Raw genomic sequence first — 12658 nt, 5'->3', positions numbered from 1 at the left:
AATCTTTTGCCTCATACATCTCCCACTTCTTTGGCATAAAATTCCCTTTTTGCTAAACTATTGATAGGAAATTAGAATATTTAAGTACTTCTCTAAAGAGGGAAGAATAGTTCCTAAAAGGTTATTAAGTTTATGAAAATGATAAATTGTGATTGATGCTGCTATAGGAGCTAAGTAAAACAAGGATGCGTAAGAGTGGAGCCAGCTGTTTGAAGTGGACGAACAGTTTGAAAAATATAGTTTTGCTATGATATTTTCAGAAAATAGTTTGAATGTTTAAAACAGAACAGTTTATGGCTATATGTTATTTTAGCCAGACAGTTTTATAAATTGTTGTGTATGGCCAGCAGCCAAAACAAACTATTATCCATGTTTAGGAAATAGGCCAGCGGCCATTCTAGGTAGTTTTTAATATGGTTAAAGATTTTAGGCTATATAAGTGGATGTGAATTAAAAGACATATCATCGATAATCTATAAAAAATACTATATTCTAGATTACCTCTGAATTTTTAAGGCACAGTTTTCAAGTAGCAGTTGGTGTTTTATCTCTCACCTTGTGAACCAGAGGAGGGCCCCCTTTCGAGAAACTTGGTGAGACTCTAGTAGATTGCTTTGTAAGTATTTCAGTATTATTGATTGCATGTGTTTCTCTTAGTTTTGATTGCATGCATTTATAATAAGGTTACCATATATGTTTGCTAATCAAATTCACACAGAGCTTGCTGATTAATCATGAATTCAATTGTTTGATGAATTATTGATTGCGACAATCTTATAAAGGAATTTTCTGATGTTAATACATAAATCTGTTATATAATACTATTCGTTCTGGTCTTCCTACCGCTCCCAGTCATCCTTGGTACTCATAATATCATCCTCTATATTCCCCTTATTGTATCCTTTTAGTCATTAAACCATAATATTTATCATACTCACAACTTTCTATTGCCATTACAATATCCCCTATCGCCCTTTATCAACTTCATGCCACACCTTGTATTTGAAACCAGCCCATTGGAAACAACTTCCTGTTGCAGTCTAAGCATATTACATTAGACAAAAACTCTACAACAAGCATTCATTGAGATTAATTATTTAAAAGATTGTAATTGATTGTTAATAGTATTTGGGATTAATTAATTAGAGTGTTAAAAGTATTTGTGATTAATTTTTTTAAGTGAGTTGATAATATTCATAGCATTCATAAAGACATTGTGTTTTGTTTCCAAGTGTGAACTTTAGATTAGAATCCATTTGCAAAAGTAGTCTTAGATGTGTGGTAATTTAGATAGTTCAATTTATCGACAAGTATTAATTGCATTCATAAACCTCCTGATTTATTATCTTCACCCCTTGAGCAAACAGCCATGATATCTCTCGCAAGTCCACGATTCCAAGATTGACATTTTAGGGGTAATTTTTGATTCAACTATATCCATATAAAGGCCATCTAATTGAACCTCAGTTTTACCCAACAACCTTGTCAAAACCAAAATTAGATTATCAATCTCCCCATTTAACATTGGTGAAAAAAATAACTTTTTCATGGCATATACATGCTTATCTCATGCATAAGTCAAACAATGCATCTTCTCTACTTGACTTGTATGTAAAAACTTCAAAATCTCAAAATTTGCAAAAATGTTGTTATCTCCCATACCTTATTACTCCCCCTAAGAAAATACTTCACTTCATTTCTGTGACTCCTCCTGAGTAGATATCTACCTTGAAAATATCTTCAAAAAAATTGAAATTTTGATATAATCTCCCTTTCGACAGTTGGGTGGTACACTTATAGTATGTTTATCCAAAAATGGCTTGTGCACTTGCATTATGATTCCCAACATGGAATCTTAGTTATCTCTTGTTGTATCTAGTGTTTGAATCTAAATTTCTATTTTGGAAACCATATCAACTAAGCCTTCATGAGAAGAAAGATGTGGATCTTTTTGAATCAATGCTTATGCTTGGGCTTGTGTGGAGTCAACATGGACTATATATTGATTAGAGTGGACCTGATATTTGTATCTTTTGCTCACAACTCAACAAGCCTACTCTGTGTTAGCATCAATCTCTAAAAATCTAATTGGCTAGTTATAAGAGATACCTATAATGAAATTCTAGTTGATTTCAACTCTTCTTACAACTTGTCAATTGTCTATTAAGTCTCTTGAGTAAAGATATCAACATCACATAGTTTTGTGTACAGAGAATAAATGTGTCCCAAAAATATCTTCACTCCCTCTATCTTAGTTATTAAATCAACTTGACTAAGTGCAATGGCACTAGATATCTTATCCATAACTTTGGTGTGAAATTTTTGCTCAAACTATTCCAATAACTTAACATTGGTCTCTATATCTTCATCTTTTACCTTGTCAACTATGTGGACAAGTTGCTCTATAATAGGCTTATCAATTAATGAATCTGAGAGACTAAAAGCATCAACGAATACATCTATCATTTCAAACAAAACTTGCTATTTCTTGTGCTCCCTCCTTAAAATTTCTTGCCTTTTCTTCCTTTGTAGAGCCTCTTAAAGAACATTGATTTCTTCAAGTGTGACTTTTGTCAGATCAAATGTTGGTAACATAATCATCTCATCTAAACTTACATCCTTAAATGACGTAGCATCAACACTCTATTGTGTGCTTGAACTTGGCCTTGAAATATGCAATGGAGTAGCTTATGTACTCAGCTTCTATAGAGTTTGGCTACTAGGAGGAGGTGTAGTGACTAGTAATGTAACCAATGTCTGAATTTCTATTTGCTCCTCTATCTTTGCAGTCATATTATCCTCTTTAGTCTTCTCATCCTCTTGTTATTCTTCACCCTATTGTTCTTCACTAAGTTTTAGTGGGGCTACAGTTGGATTTTCTTCCTCATCATTTCTCTTTTCATTTCCCTCGACATCAACTTCCACAATAGCTAGTAATCTTGAACTTAATAGATCTAGTAGTGATGTGACTTGGGTATCTACCTCCTTTTCTTTCATCTTAATGAAAATTGTTTGCATTAAATATGGTGCTTGATTTAGCTCTTCTTTATATTCAAGAGTTACACTTTGATCTATGATCTTTTCTTATGGCTCATTTTCTATCACCTCAATAACACTTGATGGCACTGAAGATGTATCTTTCTATTGCTCATTCTTAGTGGATGTAACCTCAACCTATTGAGATGCATCAGTCCTTACCAATACAATATTTGTGCTTGGTAGAATAGTATTGGTAGAGCAGTTTCCTTATGTCTTCCTCACTCAATGGATTGATATTCTATGAAGAGTTGTTAGGTATATCTTCAATAGTTACAGACTCTTTCTCTACATATGGGTGCCTGGTGTTTAGAACTTGAGAATCCTGTGCATCTTGTGAATTATCATCAGCTATTTCATCATTCTTTTCTTTTGATATAACATCCTTTTCTCCTGTTGTTGTTTTGTTTACCTTTTCTTGGTCTCCCTTCTCTTCCACAGCTTTAATGGATAACCCATGGATAAATTTTCATAGTAAATTTCTCTGGGTTACTTCCTCTTCTATTTCATTCCTCAAAATGTCTTGGTAGAGCAGTTTCCTTATTTCTTCCTCACTCAATGGATTGATATTCTATGAAGAGTTGTTAGGTATATCTTCAATAGTTACAGACTCTTTCTCTACATATGGGTGCCTAGTGTTTAGAACTCGAGAATCCTGTGCATCTTGTGAATTATCATCAACTATTTCATCATTCTTTTCTTTTGATATAACATCCTTTTCTCCTGTTGTTGTTTTGTTTACTTTTTCTTGGTCTCCCTTCTCTTCCACAGCTTTAATGGATAACCCATGGATAAATTTTCATAGTAAATTTCTCTGGGTTACTTCCTCTTCTATTTCATTCCTCAAAATGTTAAATTCTCGACACTTGGGAGAAAATCTCCCTTTATGTTTCTCTACAACCTCTGTAATCATTCTTTTGTCAAGCTTAGGCATGATTGTGGCTAAAGTAGCCTCTCTAATTTATTTTTCAATCATCAAATAGTACTTCCACTTTTTCCCAACTCTCGTATATGGGCTTTTAGGAATAGAGTTAGCAATCTCTAATAGAGTGGTCTTAAATGTGGCAATCATATAATAAATAGCCTCTTCAAGATTATTCTTATCCTCACTCCCTAACTTATCAAAGTCAATATTTGAAAAACTAGATAAATCTGTATTGGTCTTTATATTTTCACATAAATTGTCAATGTCAAATAAGAGATTGTGGCTTACCACTTTGAATTGACTTAAGTCATGTGATTCTATCCTTTCCTCATCTGAGTCATCTTATAGTTTGTACTTTCTCCTTGTCTTCTTAGCAAGCTAACTTGACTCTGTTTTGGCACTTTCTCTTTTGCCTTTTGCCTTTGTTTCTTTGGAATTTTTAGTGGAAACCCTTGTGCTTGACCTTATCAAAGGTGCAACTAGCTTCTTTATGATTTTCTTTGTTGTTTTCTTTGGTTTCTACACTTATTTGAGTTGTTCTTTCCTCTTCTTGCTAGTTTCTTTAGTTTCCTACTCATCATCCTCTTCATCATTGTATTTTTCCTCACCTAATCCTTGAGTCAGTCCTAATGGTGCTTGGCCTTCTTCTTCTTCTTCTTCTCCTCCTCCTCCTTCACTAAATTTTCCTTTTAGCTTCTTCACCATCTTGTTTTTCCTTATAATGATTGTTGCATTTTTTTAGTTCTATGGTGATCCTTGACTTGGCTTTGTCATTGTTCCCAAATTATGTACCATCCTTATCAACCTCTTTTTCCAATAATGCACTAATAGTTGTTGATGTTTCATAAATATTAATTTCATATGGTAAAGGTCTTAACCATCTTACCCTTGGAATTGTTGCTTGTACATATGTGTAGTCACCATCAACTAGAAAATAGACATCATTATAATGTTGTTCAACTAGTGACACAGGAATTCTTGACCTCAACTTCATAGACTTCTTAAAGTCTTCAAAATAACTGGTCGTTACTAACTCAAAATTATCACCTAATTTCTCAATGAGCTCTCTTATATGTTGAGTAACAGATTTGTTTGTCTTCCATGTAACCTTTCCAAATGTAGGAAAAGTATTTTGCACATAAAATAATATGTAAATAATAAGTGATCCAAACATACATGAGGCATGCTTTGCTTTCCTGATAGCTTCCATATTTTCTTATAGTTGTTGAAATTATAGCTTGGCTAAGTCATAGTTGTGATCTCTCTTTATAATCTTATAACCTAGGTCAATTGTAATGCATGACACATTGTTAAGTCAACTTGACTAGTAAAATAAATGTGTGATTACTCTTACTACAAACACTATAATAGGGTTTATGATGGTGTCAATTGACATTCTATGTTTATTCTAAATGGCTCCAATGTTCTTCTCAATAATCTCTTTTGCATCGCTCATCAATGTCTTTGGATGATCTAGGGTTGGATACACTATGACCTTGTAAATGATCCTCTTAGATATTCTAATTGGTCCACCTTCTAAGAAAATCTATTTTTCATGAATCTGGCTTAGTACAATCCGTATCCATTTAGTCTTAAACATTTGCAGGAAATCTAGGGCACATGTTAACCCTTTTTTCTCTAAAATCTTGTTTTCTTCCCTCAACACACCATTCTTGCACAACTTTCAATAAGTTTCTCTTATTTCCAAATCTCCAACCTACCTACCTTGTAGGTATAACAACATTGTATATATTAGATCATTAAAACCTTCATTGGTATCATAGCTAGTGCATCAAAGCATTTCCTTTATATGCAATCTTAGGAATGGCACAAAATGGAGGTTGTCTCACATCATTGCTAATTAATCGAACATTAAAAACTTCCTCCCCCTCTTTCCTAGGTGTTTCTAAAGAGCTTATTTCCATCTTGATTCACTAGGGTTTGTAAAACACGAAACAATGAAACTCAACACAAATTAAATACCTTTCAAATATATTGTATAATGTTGAGTTGTAGTAGAATCTAGTTTGCAAATGCTTGAATCTCTTGTTGTAAATTGTCTTGGTGCTCTTCAAACTCTGGTAAGTGAAAATGACTTGAAAAATCAAGCATATAGCCTTCAAAACCTTGTCTTTAATGCTTAGTACATATATAGTTGTTTATTTGATCTCTATAGGGTTTTTTAGTGTGCTTTCCTATCATATCGAGCTCAACTATCACTACCATACCTTCCTTACTCTATAGTAACTAAAAAACTTTTAATGCTTAGCATCAACAAAGAAAGTATGAAAATGATAGATTTTCTCTTTGTTTTAGAATCACTTTATTGCATGTTAATACATGTTTATAGATCCTTTACATTGCTTAAATGCTTGGAACTGATGTAAAATATATCATTTTAGATGTCAGTTCCACACATGCCTTTGATTGCCTAGTTGGGGGTGATATGATCACCTGATCCATTGGATGAAGTGACCTTATATTGACTTGATGTCTTAGAATATTCTTTCTTTTTCCATGTCTTACTCATCTACATCCTTGTCTTTTAAACATCTACATCCTTGTCTTTTCAACATCTACATTTTCTTTACCTTTTCTAAATTCATTACTCATTGCAGGTGACTAAGTTAGACAATTTCTTCTTGCATGACTAGTCTTAAGACAACTAAACCATACAACCTCATTCAACCATCTATTGTAATTGGCTTTGAAATGTGCCCTAACATAATTTATAGCAACATTACCATACTAACTACAATAATGAAAATTGCACCTCATGTTGTAATACTAATCATAAGTATTCTCATGATGGTGTACCTTGGTTTTCTTGTTTGATGTCCACTTAGGTTTAGATCTGCACTTATATCCCTTGTGTCCAGATAGTTGTAATAGTATCCTCCAAATATTTGAGTTTTTATGGTCTTGTTCTTGTAATCATGTGCCTAATGTCCTTCCTTCTTGCAGTTATGGCAATGTCCCATGAATTTTTGCTTAGGGTTTTGATTTCCAATGTTACTCCTATAGACATTTACTATGTGACCCAATTTTCCATAGTGATGACAAGTAGGCTTGTTGATATTTCCCTTATAGTTCCTTTATTCACCACTTCTAGATGATTCTCCTTTCTCAATAGTAGAATAGCTCAAACTAGTAGTGTCATTGTTTGACCTTGGTGATTCCATCAATTTTTCAAAATACTTTATGTCTTCACTAGGCTTGTTAAGCTTTTCTTTCTTAGTCTTTAATTCATTCTATAGTAGGGTATTATGTGTTTCCAAAGTTGTAATCTCAATATCTTTCCTATTTAGTTCTTTATTTGTAATCATCAATTGATTCATTAGAACTAATTGAATGCTTGATAAATTCTACACATCTAATGACTTCTCCTCAAGTCTATTAGCTAGTAGTCTTTTATCTTCTTAAATCTGCCTTCTTCTTCTTCTTCTTTAAGTTCAATTGTCTTAGACAACAATATTGATTGAGTTTCTTATTCTATTTTTTAGATTCTTGACTTCTTCACTTAGTGCATTGTTCTTTTCCATCAGATCTACAATAGCTATATCAAACTCTTCTAAATTCCTATCCTTAAACAATCTAGTAATGTCTTCTTCTTGATATTGAGTATCATTTTGTTGAATGACCAATTCCTTACTTCTTTTCAATGACTATTGCAATTCATATCTTTCCTCCTTAAGTTGATGCAGGGCAAGTTGTAATTCAATCTTCTGGTTCTCAATAGTCTTTCCCAATTTGCAGACTTCTATCTACAAGATCTTACCTCCAAAGCTATCAAAATTTCATTTCTAGAGAACAAGGCTCTGATAGTAATTTTTGTGATGAAAAATTGGAAATTAAGTTCTAAGAGGGGGGTGAATCAGCACTTAAAATTTACCTCTAAAACTTTTCACCATACATCCATCTCATAACTTAACATGCAAACTAAAATATGTAGCCATTCATTGCATCCAAAGCATAAAATAAATCAACACATAACACATAAGATTTTGGTTACCCAAAAACCCTCCAAGGAGAAGGTAAGACTAGGGTGGGGATGACATCCACAAATCTTCACTACAATAGTTGTAAAGTGTGGCCTATTATGGCTACAATATTTTGATCATAAACTATGACCTACCCTGTGAGAGGTTTACCCTGTTAAAAGATTACAAAGATTATTAGGTCTCACCTTGCTAAAGGATTTAAACTCACAATAAAGTAACCACTCGATTAAGAGATTTACTTTGTATCACCTGTTAGAATGATTCAACACCTAATCCTTTGGTTCACACCTTACTACTTGATTTTAGATCTCCTCTTTACTAGTTATCTCTTGATCTTCCTAATTAGATCTATCTTCTCTAACTTTTCATAGCTTGTCTCAGTTCCTCTCAGATTGATTCTTCGTTGCAAAACTCTATCTTAGCCATATTCTCCATGCTTCCTTCTTACTAGATACTCGCCTTAGTATCCTCCTTTATAATATACATTACCCTTAGGGTTTCCTTATTTTATAAACATCATGGAGATGAAATTATATTAGAATCAATAGGTATGTTTGATCCATATTGCCACCTAATGCTTCCCTCAATCTAATTGGATGCATGCATTACATAGGGATGTGTAATATGACTCCTTTCTTATTTTTAATAATAAAAAATGCATGCTCATGTTGGCCAAAAATGGTTTATATAGAATTTTGTTCCATTACAAACATCTATGACATAAACTATTCACTCGGCATCCATAGGCGCTAATGCTTAGCCTTTATTGTGATCTATATATATTGATACTCAGCATATGAATACCTTGGAACTCATTTTTTGCTCAACACTTAAGTGACTTGGCATGCACTGATAGCTTGACGCATACTTTTGCTTGGCACTAACTATCATATTAATGACATGTATTATCTGGAGACTTATGCTCAACATGCTCTATTTGTTTAGCTCGCACTAATCACTTGGCTTGCTTTGTTCATTCAGCATGCACTATTCTTTATTGAATAATGACTAAGTGTTCCCCCCCCCTTAATACTACCTGGGACCAAAATTTGGTATCAGAGCTCAAACCATAGTAGTGGTAACCCTCACACCTTGAGAGAAGATCAAATGGTAGCCCTTAGGTTCAAGAATCAACTTGATGATGCTCTTGACACTATTAAGGATCTAAAAGAAAATTTAAGAGTATCATTATCAAAGAGAAAGAAACATGTGAAGAAACTAAGTTAGAGTCACAAAATCATTGGGAAACTAGAAGAGAATAGTATAATAGATGAATCTAAAGAAATTATCACTAACCTCATGACTGATAATGAGAAGTGGAGAAAAACCATCTCACATCCAAAGAAAGAATAAGAAGAAACTTCAGGAAAGCTAAGTCAAGCATAGAATGAGAAGTGGAATGTTACACTGACAATAGAGAAAGGTAAGGATGATGTAATATAAAAGGATGAACAAATCCAAAAACTGGCTAAGGAACCACAAAGTAAAAATAAGAACTGAAAAGCTCAAAAAAATTCAAGGATGGCTCCAAAAAGATAGACATGCAACACAAAGCTCAGAGAAATACCAAGAGCACAACTAGTTTTTCCTATGAAGGTGACAACAAAATTGAAAAAGGAAAATCCTCTAAAAGTAAGAACCTAAACCAAAAAACACAAGGTAAAACATCATCCAAATGTATGAAACCTAAGAAACCAACCTGTCATTGTTGTGGTAAAATAGAACACACTTTAAATGTATATTGGCATAGAAAGGTTTCACCTGTTGTTTAAAATACCTTCAATGGATATTGTCATAACGACCATCAGTGTGGTCACACTACACAAGAATGTCAATCTCATCCAAATGAGAGAACATTTAATGGAGAATGCTACTTTTATAACAAGTATGGGCACAAGGCTAAGGTCTGTAGATCCAAGGAAAGATCAAATCAATCATCTTTGAAAACATCAAGCTCAACCTAGAAGAACATTTTTTCTACACCGGTATGTTCAACCTATGGAAATAACAGACATCATGTAGAATACTACAAAATAAAGACTGGTCAGAGAAACCTTTGAAGACCCTAAAAAGGAATAGGCATGGCATATTACTGATATGGAAAGATAGTTCATCTTGCTAATTAATTGTTACCCATTAATCAAATAGGTAGAGCCATGCTTGTTCAATGCATATGGAAATGTAATAACTTGTCTTTCCATGCATATAAGTTACATTTTATTAGGAAAATTAAATCCATCACATAGAGAAACTAGATATCACATGTAAAAAATAATTAAGATGTAAACTAATTTCATCAAGTGTTACTAAATCTTCCACACAAGCCGTAAAACTACCCAAGAAAAATAAACCAAAATTTGATATGAACATAAATACAAATGCAATAAAAAACTTGAAAGTAAAAGGAGGTTTATAGGTGTTAGGCATTCCCTAGAATGATTGGTTGTATTTTTGGTTGCTTGCGCACTTCGTGTCTTTCCTCTTCCCATGCCAAGTCCTACAAGTGAAACAAGAAATAGTTAGATTGAAACAATCTAAGCAATGGATAGATAACTTAACATCCTACCTCACATATGCATTCATATCCATAAAATCCCAAACCCTAATCTATTTTTTTAATTGGTTTTTGCAATGTACAAAAAAATATTTAATGATATGTAGACATAATATGTGGCTTCTATAATCACCTAAAAATGATATAACCAAACAGATGCCCCTAAACTCAATTATCAATAAAAAAAAAAACATCAAAAGTCCTAACTAAAAGGAAATCTATTTCTATCACCTAATTTGATCTGAGTCTCAAATTGTATAAAATACATAACTTGTAGTAATCCTAAAAAAATCAATTAATTCTTAAATATTAACATTAATTGGCAATAAATCATCCTAAAATAATAAATTTAGTTCAATGTCTTAGTGCATTAATTAAATTTAGCCCATTTGCTAGTTGCACATGAAAAAAGGAATTAAAATTGATTAAATTCAATTAAATCTCTAGAAATATCATTTGCTGACTTAAATATTCAATTAATTGAGAAAATCATATGAAATAAGATAAATATTCAATTATCTTCTCTGAATTCTAAAATTGATGAAAACAAAGCAAAAACAGAGTTTGAATGAATAGTTGAGTTCAATTCTTAAAACGTGAAATTAAAAATTAAAGGAAAGAGTTCACTTGACCATGTATAAACAAAAAAAGAAAGTCAAGAGAACTATTTCATTGTTCGTGTAAAAAGAGAGTTAGTTAACTAAGCAATTTAACTCAGATAAACTAGCCAACTCTCTTATCACTCCCAATCAAGGACAGTGAGTTGTGCTTCCACCTTCTAAAGTATCTAATCAATAGGAGTTGCATGTGTTGAACTAAACTCAAACTCATCCTAGAGTCCTATAAAAGGAGGTTCCCTAACCTTTATTTCTCATGTAAAATTGATGAGTAAAGTCATAATGTTGAATTTTCTCTAGAGATATTGTGCATCACTTTTATTGAGATCATTGTTTTTGCTTAATTTATATAGATTACTTGCATCATTTTTACAATCATCTAGATTCATACATCCTTTTGCATATAAAAATTCAAAAAAAAGGATTATTTTTCATTCATGTTAAATCCTTCATTTCAATAGCATCTAGTCACTAAAAAAGCTTGAAAATCTAAAAGCTTCATTCTTCTCTTGACTAGAAGGCAATAGGTCATTTTCTCATGGTTTTTTGCATATCACTTCAATATCTAATTTTACTAACCATGGATCTTAATACTTATTAAGGTGTTGTGTTTATTTTTGTAGGGTACAATTTACACACACATTTTTGGCACCCACGGTGGGGCTGAAAATCAGCTTTTTAGCTTCATTTTTGCATGTTTTGTAGTTTTATGTCTTTCTTTGTATGTTTTTTTGTGAAATCTAGCACGATGATTAATCTGGCTGGTATGAAAATTCACTATTGGGAAACTCTCATGCAAAATGCCATCTTAACTTGCACAAGACCTAGATCTTTACAAATTATCATTTGGAATTGTTAGTGTAAATAATTAATTATTATTACACTTTACTTAAATTTACTTAGGTTAATGCATTATCATATTAGTTCTCATATAGAGACCTAGGAGTATGCGTAGTCATATGAGTTGTCTTGTTGACAACACAAGAGTTTGCATATTCATCTAAGTTGTCATGTTGATAGCATATTTGTTTCCACTCCAATTGAGCACATGGTGTCTAGCACATCTCTTTATGAGATACACTTATGTAAAATTATCCTCTCATCATTGTACAAACTCCTATGCTCAATGGAGAACAATCCACTCTTGGTGGACATGTGCTTAGTTGAGAGACTTATCACTTTGATTACTCCTAGTCATTCTAGATGCCTTTATATACAGATACTTCTAGTGGGTATTCATATGATATTCATTCTTATTATTGTTATTATGATCATCCATTATTGATCCATATTGCGCTAGTGCTTGAGCTTCTTGATCTTGGTGTCATTTTTCCCTAAGGAAAATTCTTACATGGTATCAGAGCTATACCAAATTCTTATATGGTATTAGAGTGATAGAATATCTCTTCAGATAACCATTGGAGACCATTTTTGTTTCACCTCTTGGAGGGCCACGATTTAGATCCAAAGTATCTACAGTTATTGGGAGCATCTAGAGCCAATGTGAACCTCACCATTGCACCTG

Source organism: Cupressus sempervirens, chromosome 9 (assembly GCF_028749045.1).
Source record: "Cupressus sempervirens isolate cs-2001-9-10 chromosome 9, ASM2874904v1, whole genome shotgun sequence".
Lineage (NCBI taxonomy): Eukaryota > Viridiplantae > Streptophyta > Pinopsida > Cupressales > Cupressaceae > Cupressus > Cupressus sempervirens.
The sequence above is the reverse complement of the archived record's forward strand: the minus strand, read 5'-3'. Positions refer to the sequence as shown.